A 15,934-nucleotide genomic window follows, 5' to 3' on the forward strand; every position below is an offset into this window, starting at 1 on the left:
CATCCATCGTTAGTAGGCATTTTTTGGGTCTCAGGATTTGTCACTACACCTGCTGAAATCTCGTAATCCAAGTCTTCAGGCCATAGCTTGCATCAACCAGATGGTAACCCCGCCCTCTGGCTATGCCTACCTTCTTGTCTTAATTTCTTTCTCTCCAGGTGCTTTTCTGACCTGCCTGCAATCTGCCCATCTCTCTTAGACCCCAGCCCTGAGTTGTCACCCTTAGGTTGGGGTGTGGGCCACTGAAACCCGTTGGCATTTGGCCATTCGAGTGTCCCTGTTTCTTCCATGATCGGCACAGCGCTGGCCCCCGGCAAGTCAGCAGTCCTCCCACGCTGCCTCTTCCTGAGCACCCAGGGTGTCCCAAGCTCCTCCCATCCCAGTCCAATCCCTGGGATGGTGCTGGGGAGTGGGGAGTTGTACCAGTGCCAGTGAGTGACTCAGGAGTGGATGGACGTTGTCATGTCCTCTGCACTCCCTCAGTAAGGACGGGAAGGCGAGACTGAGATCAGAGAGTTCACCAGTGGGAGGGCTGTCTGACTTGGGCTGCTGTTTGCTCAGGATGAAAGCCTGCCCGTGGGCAATGTGGGGAAGGTCTGCTCCGCAGGGCGTGCAGGGGGACCTGTTGCGCGCATGGATTGGAAGGGCCTCACTGGAGGAGAGAACGGGAAGGCAGGGCTCTGGGCACCCATGCCCTGTGGTGCTGCTGGCCTCTGTCTGCTGGGAGCCCTCAGGGTCCTGGGGAACAAGCCTGATGGTGTCAGCAGGATTCATGGCTGACTTCCTCTTCTCCTTTCTCTGTGTTCCCCGTCTCTGGGTCAACTGAAGGTTCAAGCAGAACCCTGCCCTGGTGCCTGAGTGCCCATCCCCAGGACCCTGCATGAGCTGCCCTCTCTAGTCCTCAACCTGTGTTACAGCTTGGGAGGGCCGACAGGAAGTACTGGGGTGGAGATGTCTAGGTTTCCACTCTGGGTAGGGGCACTGCATGTTAAATAAAAACACCTCCCCCCAAAAAAACCAAGAGACCAGGGACCTCAGAAACTGAGGGGTGACCAGCACCTTGAAGTCCAGTTGCTGTAGAAGGGGGCAAAAGAGCAGAGGAGCAGGTCATCACTCGCCTGTGTCGCCACTGGCAGGTGGAGTTTCCGGTCAGGGCCGCCACCGTTGTCCAGGCCAGGGGTCAGCACGTGGGGAGGCCGCCTGCTGCTCACGTGACATTGATCCAGACGGGGCGGAGCTCATTCATGTATGTGCGATCGGTGCTGCTTTGGTGCTGTAGCAGCAGAGTCCGGGCATGATGGCGCCTCGTGGCCTGCACGCCTAAAACGTTTCCTCTCCGGCCCTTCCAGAGAAGTTTGCCAGGCCCTACGCGAAACTGCTCTTTGGAGTTTCCACCAGTCGGAGTGATCTCTTGTTTTGTGGAGGCCTGGGCACTTGGCTGACAATGCCCCTTCATAGCAGCTGTGTGCGGTGGAGGGACAGGGAGGGCCTTGGAGGCTCTCACACTGTGAGACCTGCACCCTGAGTCTCTCTTCGCCCCTCCTTTGCCCCGCCTCCAAGTCCACACTGCTGGGAGGGCCTTCCAGAGGGGCAGTTGGGATTTAGTTGAGCTCTTGAGAGAACAGATCATGTCTGTTCCCGTGGGCGTTTCCAGGGCTGGCATCAAACAGGAGCCTGGTGATGGCCTTTGACGTAGGGAGGGGTCACTGATTTTAGAGTAGCCCAGCCTCTGGCACGTGTACCAGACTGTGAATTCTTGTCTGCTGTGTGTCCTTGGACAAGGTTGCTGACTCTCTCTGCCTTACTTTCCTCGTCTGACCTGGGGAGAAGCGTAGCACCAACCTCCAATGACTACTTTGAGGGTGATGTGAGTTCCTCTGGATTGTGTGCCTAGAACATTCTGAGTGTGTTACCAGAGTGATAGAAGGAGACTCACAGTTGAGGCCTGTGGGGCATTTGCTGAGTATTTGTTAGGCATGCAGAGTGAGGGGGAGTTGTGCACTGGCCCTGAGTAGTCTGCAGACTGGCACTTCCAGGCGGGCAGGTTGTTGAAGATGGCACCGTGGGCCCCTTGTCTGCCTGGACAACCCTTGGACAAGATCATCTGGGAGTTGTCCTGTGACACCTGCTCTGGGCGCTCTGCAGATTCCTCCAGAGCTACTGCTGCACCCCAGTTTCAGGGGGCAGCAAGACCTGGAAACTGCACACGGGGCAGAGTTTTCTTCCCAGGGGCCAGTGTTCAGCCCTGGCCGCTAAGTGCCACTCTCTGTATGAGCCAAGTGCCTTCTGCTGGCGTGCTCTACTGCTTTGCCGGAAGTCACTGGCAGGCGTCCGAGAGCCCCTTGCCATTTGCCAATCACTTGCAGACGATTGTTGCAAAAGGAGCTGTTGAACTGTGGCCTACATAAACTGAAGCGGACTTACTTGCACATCTCACTCTCCTGGGCTTCCGTGTTGGAGGAGAAATCCCTGGGTGCTTGTGCCTGAATGACGTGGACTGAGCCCAGCGGCACCGTCGAACAAGCTTTGCAAAGCTGCTGTGCCAGGGCCCCACCCCCGAGAACCAGCGTGCAGTGGTGCCAGGGGAGTGTGGGGGTCTTTATGTTGTTTTTGAAGCTCCCAGGTGACGCTCATGCAGCTCAGCAGGCTACAGTTCATCATTACCTGGCCAGGCAGGCCCACAAGCTCCACAGACACCTGGGAACAAAGCGGTTCGACAAGGAGACCCAGGAAGTGAGGGTAATAGAGGGAACTCCCAGGTAGGGAGCAGTCACCACTGCTGGGTATCACGCTTAATCCGCCCCTGAAATGTTCTGAAATGTTCCCCCTCTGTAGATATGTAAACTGAGGTCATGGTGCCGAAGTAACATGGCAAGAGGCACAGGGCTGGCACTGGAGCTAGACTTGGGTACCCTGGGACTGCAGACTTGACCCATGATGTGACCACCTCTGCCTGGATTATCACAGGGAACCGCTGTTTCAGTGCCGCCCACCCCAGTCTCACCTCTAGAGAACTTGAGCTCCCCACTATTTCCAGTGCCATGTGTAGATGCTGGTGGGCCAGGCTGTCCTTTGGGAAAAGATTTGTATAGAAAATCCAGCATTTCCAGATTTCTAGGCCTTTCTTGAGGGCTTTGTAGTTTTAGGAGGGCAGGCATTTACATATGCACAGATCTGGGATTTTCAGCTCCTGTGTGAACACTGCAGGCGCAGAAGGGAAAGGGATGAGCTGAGATGATCTGTTGCCGCCGGATGCTCTGTGAGGCCTGGGGAGCTGACGTCACTCACTTGTAACCCCATTAGCACCTGCGTTCTCCATCCCCTGATTAGATATCATGTTTCTTTGGATCCACCGTGAGCTTGGCCGTGCCTCACATCCTGAGTTCTGTTTCCAGTGCTGCAGGGTTCTGTCTCATTTCTTTTTTTTACCTTATTAAAGTTTTGCTAGTAACAGAGCATCGTCATTGTCATCACATTTATTGCACAAACAGCATCATAATTCCAGAAAAGGGAAATGGATGAGAGAGCAGAATTCGTTAGCCATCTCCTTGACAAATCAGATTGTTTTCAGGTGTCTAATATGCTCTGCCTATACATCGTCAGTGGATGATTTCATATGAGCATAGGGTAGGGCATGGTTTGTGTCGCTCCCCCTCTTCGCGGAGGAACGACACAGGACCCTGCGCTGTTCTTTTGTTTGCTCGGCCCTTCCCGGATTTGCTGCTGGTCCTTCCCGGGTTGGCTGCCGGCCCCTCCACCTCCGTGGAGGGGCGGCCCCCACTGCCACTTTCCCCACTTCCGCGGGGGAGCGGCACACCGCCGGCCGGCTCTCTCGGGGGCTGCTCAGATGTTCCTCAGGTGTTCCCCTTAGATGTTCCTGGTGCATGTTGTCTCTCTCCTCCTTTATAGTCCTCTTCCACCAATCCCAACTCTGCTGCCCACACGCTGAGCACGCTGCTCTCCTCCAATCAGGAGCAGGATCAGCTCCTGCAGCTTATCAGTCAAATTGGCGAGAGGCAGCTGCGTAGAAGTTTTACTCCTCCCCAGCACCATATTGTGGGAGAGCAGATGCATAGAATAAGTCTTAATTCCAGTAACTTAGCCTAGTCTCAGTTGCTCCCCACAGTTTGCAGTCGTTTTTTTTCCTTCATATTGGATCAGATGTTTTTCCATTTCGTTAAAGTACTTTACAAATTATCCAGTTTAGAGAGTGTATCATGCTTTATCCGTTTGATAAATCTCATTCAAAGTCACTCCCTATTGTCGAAAATTAAATTTTCTTAGAGTTTGCTATTGTACCTCAGAGTGCCATGGACATCTCTGTGCATAGAAATTTCATTTCTCTGGGAAGTCCTTTGGACGGACTGTGGCAGAAGGGCTGCTGAGTCAGAGGGCACAGTTCTGTGACCTGACCTGTCACCAGGTGACTTTGAAACAAGGTTGTTTACGCCGCCGTCATCAACACGTGGGTGTACCAGTTTCATCATAACCTTATCAACATGGGGTGTTAGTAGCTTAACAAAATCATAATTGAATAGTCTTTTCCATGGCCTTTTGTTAGGTTTATATATTTTGTCCTTACTGAGGCCAGTGCGTATTTTTTCCATCTGCTTGTTTACCAACTCTTTGTGGGAATGCCAACTTTGGCTGTTTTGCAGGCTGCGTTCATTACTTCCGAGTGTAGACACCTTCAAATGGAGCCCGTCACAGCACAGCCTTGCCTTAACTTGAGCTAGCTTCCAAAGCAGGCCTACGTGTGACAGGCTGATGGACGTGTTGCCCCCCTGAGTTTGAAGGCTGGAGCCAAAACACCTTGCTCATCATGGCATGGGGAGACCCGTGTGAAGTCCCTGGATGGCTCTTGGGGTCTTTATGCCTGCAACCTTAACACTTGTCCCCTGTCAATGTGTCCCTTCTGAGCAAGGCAGGTGTTTTCTTTAGCAAGTTCTGAGACACGCCTCCTGCCACTATTTTTGGGCTTAGAAACTCAGAAAAACAAAGAGAAGTCCGTGTGTGTTCCTGGGAAGTGCGTTTCTCTGTGGTGCCGTTTGTGTTTCTAGACGCTGTCTCTGATTTCTCTTGTTGCCTTGTTCACCACATCCTGTGGGCTCTGGAGGCTTCTACAGTCCTGCGTGTGTTCGTCTGTCTCACGAGGGCCTGAAGCTCTCCCCTGCGAGGCTGGGGCTCACTTGTCAGGAGAGTCAGCATGGGTTGCAAAGAGCAGTGTCCCCACGGAGAGTGGAACGTGTATGTAAATTTGTAGAAACTCCTACAGTCTATGCAGGGGGACTGTTAGAATGGGAAGTGGGCTTTCAGTATAGACTTGCAGAGTCTCAGGGTTGGAAGAAAGCTCAGAGACAGCCAGCCTAGCACTCCCTTGGAGCAGGGCTCCTCTCTAAGCATTTCTGATGGTGGCACCACTGGTGCCTGCACCCCTCCCCAGGTGGCTGGATCTTGTTGAATAAAATTGTCCTCTTGCACACTTCTTTCCTTTTAACATCATCATCGTCATCATCGACAACAAATTATTTCTAATTGAAAAGGATTGGGAAAATAAAAGACTTGGGTGTAGCTGGTGTTGCATTGGTCTTGGAGGACACTGCATAGTGTGCGTGCAGATGTGTCTTGAGCAAGCTCTCTGAGCCCCATGGTAACCTTCTGCCACTTGCGAATGGCGGGGCTGCCTTTGGGGACTGGTGGCCATGTGACAACCCACCAGTGCCGCCTTGGAGGGAGGTGGAGGCGATGAGAGGCCCCGATGAGTGGTTTCTGCAGGGCTGAACTTCCCGTTCCTACTTGGGCTTCCTTCCTTTTCCTGGGCTGATGATCCATTGATATTGACCAGGGGTCACTCAAGAGCATTCACAAGTAGACTTGAGGAGTCATTTCCTCGCTTTCTTTCTCTCCTTCCTGCTGGGGGAGAACTCACCTAGCTGCTTGGAGGGGTCTATCTATACTGAGGTCACAACTGACTTTGGACAAGCCTGTTAGTCTTCTGGGAGTTGGGATGTCTTGGCCAGCAGGGGACTGGTTCTTTTCTTTAGTTTCTTACCTCTCTTAGTCCTGCTGCTTGTTAACCTGAAGTCCCCTTTCTTGGTCCTAGAAGCCCTGGAGCAGTAGCCCTACAGGGCCCTTGGGCCTCAGCCTCTTGTCTAGGCTGGCGCAGCCCTGTGCAGCCTAGGATGGGAATATGGGAAAAATGTTCTCTTCTTAGGGAAGGAGAGGGTAGTCACTGTCCCTCTGCCTGACATCGGACTCATTGCTTGAAATTCCTTTTGTTCTTTCTCTGGCTTCAGGGGTGAGGACACCGTGGACTTGCTCCGAGATGCTGAGCTCTTGTGCCTGTTGGACTGTGGCTTACGTAGCTGACACTGCCTCCAGCTGCACCCTCCCGTCCCCTGACTCTGACCTGCTGTGTGAGTTTGGATGAGTCCCTTGCTGTCTTGCCGTTTCATTGGTTTCTTTAGTGAGATGAGAGGGTGCATGTTTGAAGCTTTCATACTTAATCTCTGAGATCACCTGTGTAGGCCTGGCACATGTGACTGGTCAATGGTGAGTGGCTTTGGATGAAATGGGGTCGCAGTTCTCTTTCTGCACCTGCCTCGTCCCCACTGAGTGCCCAGAGTGGTGGGCAGGAGAGTCTCTTGAGCCGCTCAGGATTTGTGGAGTCAGATGGAAAGAGTAGCACTGGCAGTGTCTTCCGTAGGCTGGTGACCCGATTTCCGCAAGGTGGTGTGTGCTTATTAAGCATGAAGTATGTGTCAGGCATGCCGCACAGGTTGTGTTCCGTCTCTCCAGGCACTCCGAGAGGTCTTCATCCCCACACCTCAGACAGTGCCCAAAGCTCGGGGAGGTGTGCTGTGCTCTGTGTACCAGAGGTCTCGCCTCCAGGAAGTGGTGTAGCCTCCACCCCAGCCCAGGTTGCTCTGCAGCAAAGCCTGTCGGCCTCACTCTGAGCTTTCCTGACTCCCTGCCGTGTGTGACTGTCAGCCCGGGGCTCAGCATCCCAGCCTGCCTTGGACTTTGGTTATTTGAGTTGTCATCCTTCCTGCCACCTCTCATGGCCCCAGGATTTAACCCCTTAGATGTTCCTAGCCCAGGGGGGTGTAGTAATAGGTCAAAGGCTGCCATGCTCTCTAGAATATGCTGTGTTACTCAAATAGTCCCCATGATGTCACTTGTTTCTTCATTGTCCTAAGCAAACTTTACCTTTCCTGTTGCCCTCAGTGCTTTTTCTCGTGTGCACAAACCTCGGGCTCCCACGGATCCCCTTCCCTTCAGTACTCCCGTCTGTTTCTCTTGCCGTCATCCTCAGGAATGAGGATGCTCGGGGGGCCAGTGGGCACCCAGGCGCTGTACATTTCCTGGTGGGGGACTGAGGCTGGTGTCTATGTTTCTCCAGGGTTTTGTTCTGCCCCTAAAACTTCATTCTCGAACAGAGGCTCATGGCACCTCCCACACCCCTGCGCACTTCAGGAGTGTGGCAGATGAGGCATAGGATGCACCTTCAGAAATCTTTGTCAGTCGTGAGACTTTCATTACCAGGTGTTACCAAGCACCACGGTTCCGTGAGCTTGGTGATTAGGTCTCCAAACTATACTGGTATGTTTGGCACCTTCCGTCAGCTGGACATCTCACTGGGAATGGGCACATCATGGCCCTGTTCACAGTGGTAGATGTGGTGGTCACAGACTGTTCCCCCCATCTTGTGTCACTGGGCCATCGCCGTTATGATGGATGTATTGCTCTTTACCCAAGACCTGATGAGCAGAGTCAGGACTTGGTTTGCTGATGCTACTGCCCCCCATGTCTCCCTCCATTCTCTCAGTTCGTGCAAGCTGTTGATCCCAAGTTACCTCCATTAGGAAGCCCTCTATGTGCAGCTCAGTTGTCAACTTTATTATTAATGTTACTTTACGTGAATTGTGTAATGTAACCTATACGGATCACCATTACCTTTCATTTATTGTCAAGCAACTTTAGGTGTACTTCCTGTTCAACCCGCGTTCCTTTGTCCGTCTGCTCACTGTCCGATCACCCAACAGAAGTTTCCCCAGGCTTCTTGCCCGTCTTGCACGCTGGGGGAACAAAGATGAGACAGAGGTCTTTGCCTCAATGACCTGGGCCGGTATTAGAGCAGTTGTGAGTGTTTGCACAGGATTCACAGCTCTTGCTCATTGATCGCACCCTTGTCAGTACTGTGCTCCAGGGAAGCTGTTCTCGTTTGCCCTCCTGGCCCTAGAACCTTCTTAGGGGCACCGGGCCCGAGTGTGAATCACGAGACCCTTCCTGATGCACGCTGGTTTCCCTGTGAAGCAGATGCTGAGGTGTATGTTAATAGTGGGGAGGACACCCATCACGGGGTGCCTTTGGCATCCACAGTTGGGAAATTGAGGAAGAAGAAATCAGGATTAGGAGAAGTCAAGCTGGGGCAATGTCTCAGCAAAGGCCAAGCCTGGAGGAGCCTTGCAGTTGGAATGGTCCTTCCGAAGTGGCTTGAATTGGGTGAGCACTCACTGCATGTGGGCTTCCCTCCAAGGATGATCAACCTCAAGAAAAATAGTTTTGTTTCTACAGTGCAGTCCCCTAAGAGGCCTGTGAGCTGAGGGTCGTCCACCCGCACTGTGAGCAGCTGCTTTGGGTGATGGCTGGACAGATACTTACCTGCCCTGTTCCCATTTCATCCCCAGGACCTAGCACATACCAGGTACCAAGTATTTTGGGAAGTGGAGTTACCCAAGCTTTATGAAGCAGCGTAATTAATTCATCAAGCAGGTATTTACTGTCTGGCAGTGATGTATGGAGCTCCTGTTCCACCTCAGGCCCCCGGCTACCCTTACGGAGTTCCCAGTCCAGGGGGTTAAAACTGAGCGGTTCACCGTTGGCTTCCTGGAAGGGGGGACCTCTGTCTTGGGGGTGTGACTTACTGGGCGTTGAGCCTGGTATTTCCTGGGCCCCCTGGAGGACTGCTCATTGAGGTGCAAAGTTGAATGGGTCCACGATGTTTCCCTCAGGAAGGGGAATGTCCAGCATAGCCCACCTGCTGGTGCACCTGTCTAGACCGGGGAAAGTCCCTGCTTCACTGAAATTCACTGACGAGTGACCTCCCATTAGCCTGGAACTTCCCCAGGAGTCCCATTGGCTCAGTGACTTCACATCATTTGAGTAACTGGAGAATGGAGGGATCTCTCTTTTGAATTGAGTGGAAATATGTATTTTCTCCTCTGTGAGTCACCAAAAATTACAGCCCAGCCGATACGTACTCACTGAGCTTTTCTTCCCTGTATGTAAATGAGCTAGCATTACAGTTCAGGAAGTAGAGCCGAATGGCGAGGATGCGATGAAATCAGTGGTTTTCAGATCTCAAGAGGCCCAGGCACTGGCCGGCTTAGCCCTCTTCCTTTTCAGGAAGCCCCTGGGGTGGGGAAAGGAGCGGCCACGGCCACCTGAAGAAGGCGGAGAGGAGTGCAGGCCATGCGATTCTCTGGCACTTTTGCCAGTGCCATTTGCTCACTCTCTGCAGCCACTCGCTCACCTCCCCACAGGGGCAGCAGGAAGGGCATGCAGTGGGTTGTGTTTATCTGCACGAGTCATCCAAATGATCAGAAAGGCTTTTACCGAAAGCAATGGCTTTGATGTTCTAGGTGACAAGACCCAGGCGTGCTGGCAGGAAGGGAGGTTTTTGGGGTTGGAGAAATGAAAACTATGCACCTTCAGCGGTGACTTCATAACTTAACACCCGTGCGGTGGGAGGATGTGTGTGAGGGAAAGTTAAACAGACGCACGGGGACAAAAAGGAAAGTTTGAGGTGGAAGATTAGGAGGTGCGATGCTTCTGTTGGCCCAGGGAAACCTCCTAGTGAGTGTGACTTTCCAGAACCGTCTTCCTCCCATTGCCCTCTCTGCAGGCTCTGTTTTGGTGGTGAGACTCTCACAGCACTTGGCAGTGTTCAGAGCGTTTTCATGGGTGTTATCTCGGTCTCGTGGGAGACAGTGCTGCGACCCACACATGCCTCTGGTCGGAGGAGTGTGGCTTGGAACCCTGGGCCCTCTGACCTCAGATCCTTTCTTTGTGTGACCATGGAGGTCCTCACTCTGCCTTCCAGGCCAAGTACAGGTTAGGAGTCCACTCCGCTATGGAGACTGTGGGCACCTTTCCTCGCTATTCTGTGCCTTGGTTTGTTTAGCTGTAAAATGGGGATAATAAGGTTCCCTACGTACCTCCAGGGGTTGTTGTAGACACAGAGGCACTCACACAGTTCCTGCCCTTGCAAGACTGTGGGTTGGGATTCCTGAAGACTGGCTTTCCTCAGCCATCTTCACAGCAGATCTGGGGTCTCAGGGCCTTACGGATGGGCCTGTTGGGGGGCAAATCTAAATCTCCTCCAGGATCATCAGTGTTGCTGCTGCTTCTGGGTCTCTAATCATTCTGGTGCCTCCCCCGCTGCAGACACGCAGTTAGAGTGGAGACAGGTGTCCTGGGCACCAGCAGGTCAGTGCTCCAGGGTCCCCAGCGCACACAGTGACTGGGCGGAACTCTTTTTCTGTCTTTTGGATTTAAACACAACAAAGCAAACCTTTTAAAGAAGTGTCTTAGTTTGTTTTTGCAAAATGCAAACAACTCTCGAATACGTGAACGTCTTTGTCTTCTGTGGCTCTCATAAAATACTTGAGACTGGGTTATTTACAAAGCCAAGTTTATCCAGCCACAGTTCCAGAGGCTGTGCAGAAGAAGCGCAGGATCAGACAGCCTATCTGGTGAGGACCTCACGCTGCTTCATTACGTGGTAGAAGGCAGAAGGGCCAGGAGAGTTGTGCACACGAGAGGCAGTGCACAGAGGGCGGCCTTGCTTTTAACCACCCTCCCTGTGGCACCTAATCTACCCCTTCAAGAGCGGGAGCTCATTCACTACGTTGAGAATTCACCCAGGCCTGCAAGAAAGCTGCTAATCATGCTAACAGTCTATTCAGTTCTTCAAGCCCTCCCTGCCAAGAAGAAGTTCTGGAGGGGACAGATTGTATTCAGACCACAGCAGCAAGTCATTCCCCAAACACATGTCCAGAGAGGGAAGGTTTGCAGGGAAGCCTGCTGCCGTCGGTGTTTGCCGACCCCTGCTTCCGCTTCCCGGCAACACAGCTCTCACAGTTGGTTGAGTGAGTCCGTGCATGGCTGAGAAGGAGATGTGTGTCCCTGGGTGCACCTACAGGCAGGGCATGAGCACATGTGTATGCAGGGCCAGCACTGGTGACAGTACCCAGGACAGGCATACATGCGTCTGGCCTCGCATGTGGCCGGCAGCTGCCTTGAGACATCAGCATTACCTGTCTGGGGCCGTGACCTCAGAGGACGCTGGTCTTGGTGGCTGCTGCCACTTGGGCCTGGAATGTTGCCTCCTTTCTGCCTGTGGACATAATTTCGAAGTCACTTGGGGTCAAATCCCAGCTCACCCGCGCTCCAGCTTGAAACCCAGGCAGCACGTCCTCCAGCATCAGTGTCCTCCAATGTGAACTGAAGATAACACTGGAGTCTACCTTAAGCGTCCTTAGATGGCTCCAGTGATTTGAGAGGTACAGCCCTTTGAATTAACATAGCCTGGCTGAGAGCCAAAGCCAGCCGTGGCTCCAGGTGGGCACCTGTGTTTATCTCTGTCCTGCACAGCTCAGTTCCTGCCGGGCTGCTTGGTGGCCAGGCTCTGGCCTGCTTGTTTCCCGTTAGTCCTCCAGGCCTGGCCTGGGGTCTCTTAATAGTGGCAGCCGTTACGTGTTTTTATTTTTCGTGGGAGGTGGTGGTTCATGTTAAATTTCAGTTTCATCCTTTGCAGTTTTCTGCACAGTAAATTGTAACATTTATGGAGAAGGTGATGTGGGTTTGATGAGAAAGACTTAGACTCTCTGCTTGTGGGGTTGATCCTCGCTGCCTTAGACCTGTTTGTTCCCCTCCTGCTTCTGAGCTCTTGGTCTTGTGTTTTGACAGAATGTAAAGCTAACAGGGGGAAAAAAAAGCACAAAGATATTATAAAGAATTCACCAGTGGTTAAGTCAGTCTGCAGACTCCCCACCCCACTGTTTTTTTTTTCCGACTCATTTGAGAGTAAGTTGCAGACATGCTTCTTAGCCCAGATATTCAGCGTGTGTTTCCTAAGAATGAGCACATTCTCTTATAGAACCACTGTGTAATTGTTAAACTCAGGAAACCCAGGCTGCTGCAATTGTATTATCTAATCCACAGGCCACACACAATCTCATCAGTTGTCCCGATAATGTCCTGTTTGGCTGTTTTTTTCCTGTTTCCAGATCACCATTGCATTTAGCTGCCGTGTCTCTTTTGCCTTCCCTTAACCTGCAACAGTTCCTCAGCCATTCTTGACCTTGACACTGTTGAAAAGTCCAGGTAAGTTGTCTGTAGGATGTTCCTCAGTCTGGGTTAGAAGCTTCATGCTTTTTTAAAGTTTCTTAGAGAATGAATATCTTGTATCCACTGATTCACTTCTCAAGTGCCTGCAACAGCTGGGGTTGAGCCAGGAACCCTATCCAGGTCTCCCATATGGGTGGCAGGAATCCAAGGACTTGAGCCACCATGATCTGCTGCCTCTGGGGCTCGATTCCAGGTACTCGGATCTGGGCTGCGTGTGTGGGGCACCCCAGTGCCTGCCCAAGGAGCCTTCATTCTGGATCACTCATACTGTATGCACCATTGCTTGATCACATTGCTTGTGATCGTCAGGCTGTGGTCACCTCGATGTTCTGCAGAGGAAGAAACTGAGGCATCGAGAGATCAAGCAGATTATCTGTGGCCACCTTCCCAGGAAGCACAGAGCTGAGGTTCAAGTCCTGGACTGACGATCTTAAGACCCAATGTGCCTACCAGGCAACAGGAATAAATGACAGCAGTGAGAGACCAAGGTGTCTGTCATACACCTGCCCTGAGCCAGATGCTGCAGGGTAATCCCAGTTTAGGGAGGTAGCTGCTCTTTCTCTCTTTCTCATTCCGGTTTATGGGCAAGGACCAGAGCAGTTAAGTGCACTGCCTGCAGCACCCCAGATTGTAACAGGTGGGGGGCTAACCTATACCCTTAGCTTCTTCAAGCTCCCTGCGTGCACAGGCCTCCTGGACTGCATCAGATTCAGCCAAGCATGGAGCCAGACTTGGTGGATTGTCTGGGGGAGAGAGGCTCAGCCGTATCTGATTTCCTGCCCACTTCTAGGCCCTGCTCCAGGGATAGGCACACATCCTAAGACGTGGCCTGTGCTAAGGGGGCTTCCTGAGGGCAGTGTCCCATCCTCTGCCACCCACAGTTGCTGTCATTGCCTAGTCACCCCTGTGCTTTTTCGCAGTGGGCTGACGTGTGTTTTGATGATTTCCGGGTCAGGAATGTGTGTGTGTTGAGTCACTTCACAGCTGTCTCATGGCAGCCGAGCGACTGACCAGCCCTGGCCGCCATCTGCACACCCACTTGGTTCCCCTCCCACTCCTCCATGTGGCACTCAAGGCCCAAGGTGAGGCTGCCTGGCTGGCAGTGGCAATGGTGCTTATGCCGTGGCGTGCCTTATGTCCTGTGCCTCTCACTCACCTTTCTGGCAGAGACCGCGTTCTTGGTGGTTACCTGTGCCTGTTCAGGTTGTGCAGCCACCATGCATCTCACCTGGTTAGAGAGAGGAGATGAACTTGCCCTGCCTTCCGTTTTGCGGAGGGTGGATGACCTCGGACTTCCAGCACACCTGGAGTTCTGCAGGTGGAGAGGAGGGCAGATCCCAGAGCAGAGCGGCTGAGAGGCTGGAGCAGGGCCCCCCCTCTGCCTCTCAGCTCTTCTGGGTTGTGGGTGGCCTGAGTCTGCCTGCCAAGGGCACTCAGACCTCTCAGACGTCATCACACTGATGGGCCCCAGCAGTGATCCTCCACTGTTGCGGTCAACATCGAGAAGGTATCCTCTGCAGCCTTAGAGTGCTGGTAGCTTAGTTGGCCAGGTCGGGGCCAGGTGTCTGCATCAGCCACAGCTCTGCACTAGGCCCTGCACTCCTGGCCAGCCCAGGACTCTATTTCACCACTGCACTGGAAGCTGCAGGGAGAAATTAGGAATCTCAGTCTCTTCCTTTCAATGGAACGTTGTGTGTATGGGTAATAACATTAATTAAAGACGTTAATCAGTATGGCTGCCTTGGAAAGAGGTTCTTTCCTCTGCAGGGGCTCATGTTCTCTGTTCCCCCAAGCCCCGACCCTGATCCCCGTCACAAGGAGTGGGGACAGTAGATCAGCCACGTCCTCGTTGTTTTGTATCAGGCAACCCCCTTTGCCGCTCTAAGCTTTAGCGTCCACATCTGTAAAATGGGAGTGACCGTTGCACCTGTCTCCTCACCTCCGGGGGTCTTGTGCGTGTTCAGGGGAGTCCTGGGAGGACAGTATTTAACGGCATCCTCTACAGAGCAGACCCAAGAAGGGTGCTACTGTTACGGTGAATTCTATTTGTAGTTTATAGAGTAACCCTTTCATGCTCTGTCTCATTTCATCTCATAACACCTGGGAGGTGGACAGTGTTTGCCCCTGCTGTGTTCCACAGATGTGTGGACTGACACCACTCACAGCCAGGCCTGAGCTGAGGACCCGGGATTGCAGCCCCAGACTTTAGCTGCTCTTAGCCACATGTGCTAAGCCCTAGCCTGAGGAAGTCCTTGTGGTGAGAGAGGAAAAGAGGAGCTCGTTTTCTTTCCCCTTTGGGAAGGAGACTAAGAAGCTAAGACCTGAGTACTTGCTTGAGTGGTATTAAAAGCAGCTGACATTCATAAGTGCTTACAACGTACCAGGCCAAGTGCTAAGCTTTGCAGAGATTCTCAGCGCCGTGAACAAACCTTTACCATGAGAGCTGAGCCTCAGGAAGCTTAAATATCTTGCGTAGACTCCTAAAAAGACTTAGAGTAGCAGAACTGGGAGGTAATCTGGTAAGAGCCCACATCCAGGAACTGTGCTGCTGCCCTTTGTGGGTAAGGAAGCGAATGCATTTGGAAAACAAGGCAAAAAGTGCTTCCTGGGTCAGGACGCCGAGGAGCACGGGTGTGCACGGGTGCCAAGATTATGGCTTTCTGGGGGCCTTGCTTGTCAAGGGGACTTTTTTTTTTTTTTAAAGATTTATTTATTTATTTGAAAAGCAGAGTTACAGAGAGAGAGAGAGAGAAAGAGAGAGAGAGAGAGAGAGTCTTCCATTTGCTGGTTCACTTGCCAAATGATGCAACAGCTAGAGCTGGGCCAATCTGAAGCCAGGAGCCAGAAGCTTATTTTGGGTCTCCCATGCGGGTGCAGAGGCTCAAGGATTTGGACCATCTTCTACTGCTTGGCCAGGCCATAGCGGAGAGCTAGATGGGAAGTGGAGCAGCTGGGACTCGAACCGGCGCCTGTTTGGGATGCCAGCACTGCAGGCGGTGGCTTTACCTGCTACATCACAGCGCCGGCCCCTCAAGGGGGACCTTTCTAAGGAAGGTACAATTGACTGTTCTGGGACCTGGCCTCTGGGTGTTGGCTGGATTAAACCAGCACTGAAGTGGAGGAGGCAGGTGCTTTTAGGCTTGCACAACTGATGTGGGTCTGTCTGTCCCTGATGCCTACACCTCCAAGGGAGGGATGTGATGACCAGGGGCCTCAGAGGAGTAAGTTACAGCCAGGTCATGCCTGCAGGAGAGCGGGAGACGGAATCCTCGGAAACATCAGCCGCCTGTCTTTGCTGTCGGTCTTGGGGCAAGGATGCTTTGCCAGCCATCCTCAGAGTTCATGGCAAATTCCTCTTTGGAACCTCTCAGCATCAGTGATTCTGAGTCTGCTTCCTGAGCCCCGTCTCTCTAACGATGTGGCTGTCAGGGTGTTGTGCCTTGGGTGGAATGCATGGAAGGGGAAAGGGGCCCCTCTTGTTATGTGATAATGTGGCTGCCACTACCAGCATCACTGTCCC

General features: G+C 52.7%; 1 long non-coding RNA gene across 33 annotated transcripts in view; it reads left to right on the forward strand.

The window, feature by feature from the left end:
- LOC103348133 (uncharacterized) overlaps positions 1-15,934 on the forward strand; it is a 260,857-nt gene that overhangs the window by 142,842 nt on the left and 102,081 nt on the right. For 5 of the 33 annotated variants that reach the window (XR_011389542.1, XR_011389524.1, XR_011389554.1 and 2 more), the window contains one exon: positions 6,297-6,416. The exons of 24 other annotated variants lie outside the window; for them this stretch is intronic. This is a non-coding gene — a long non-coding RNA (uncharacterized lncRNA). Of the gene's footprint in view, positions 1-6,296; positions 6,417-12,293; positions 12,391-15,934 lie in introns of all 33 variants that reach the window. 4 more of the 33 variants (XR_011389551.1, XR_011389527.1, XR_011389553.1 and 1 more) reach the window with 2 other exon arrangements.

Source organism: Oryctolagus cuniculus, chromosome 6 (genome assembly GCF_964237555.1).
Source record: "Oryctolagus cuniculus chromosome 6, mOryCun1.1, whole genome shotgun sequence".
Lineage (NCBI taxonomy): Eukaryota > Metazoa > Chordata > Mammalia > Lagomorpha > Leporidae > Oryctolagus > Oryctolagus cuniculus.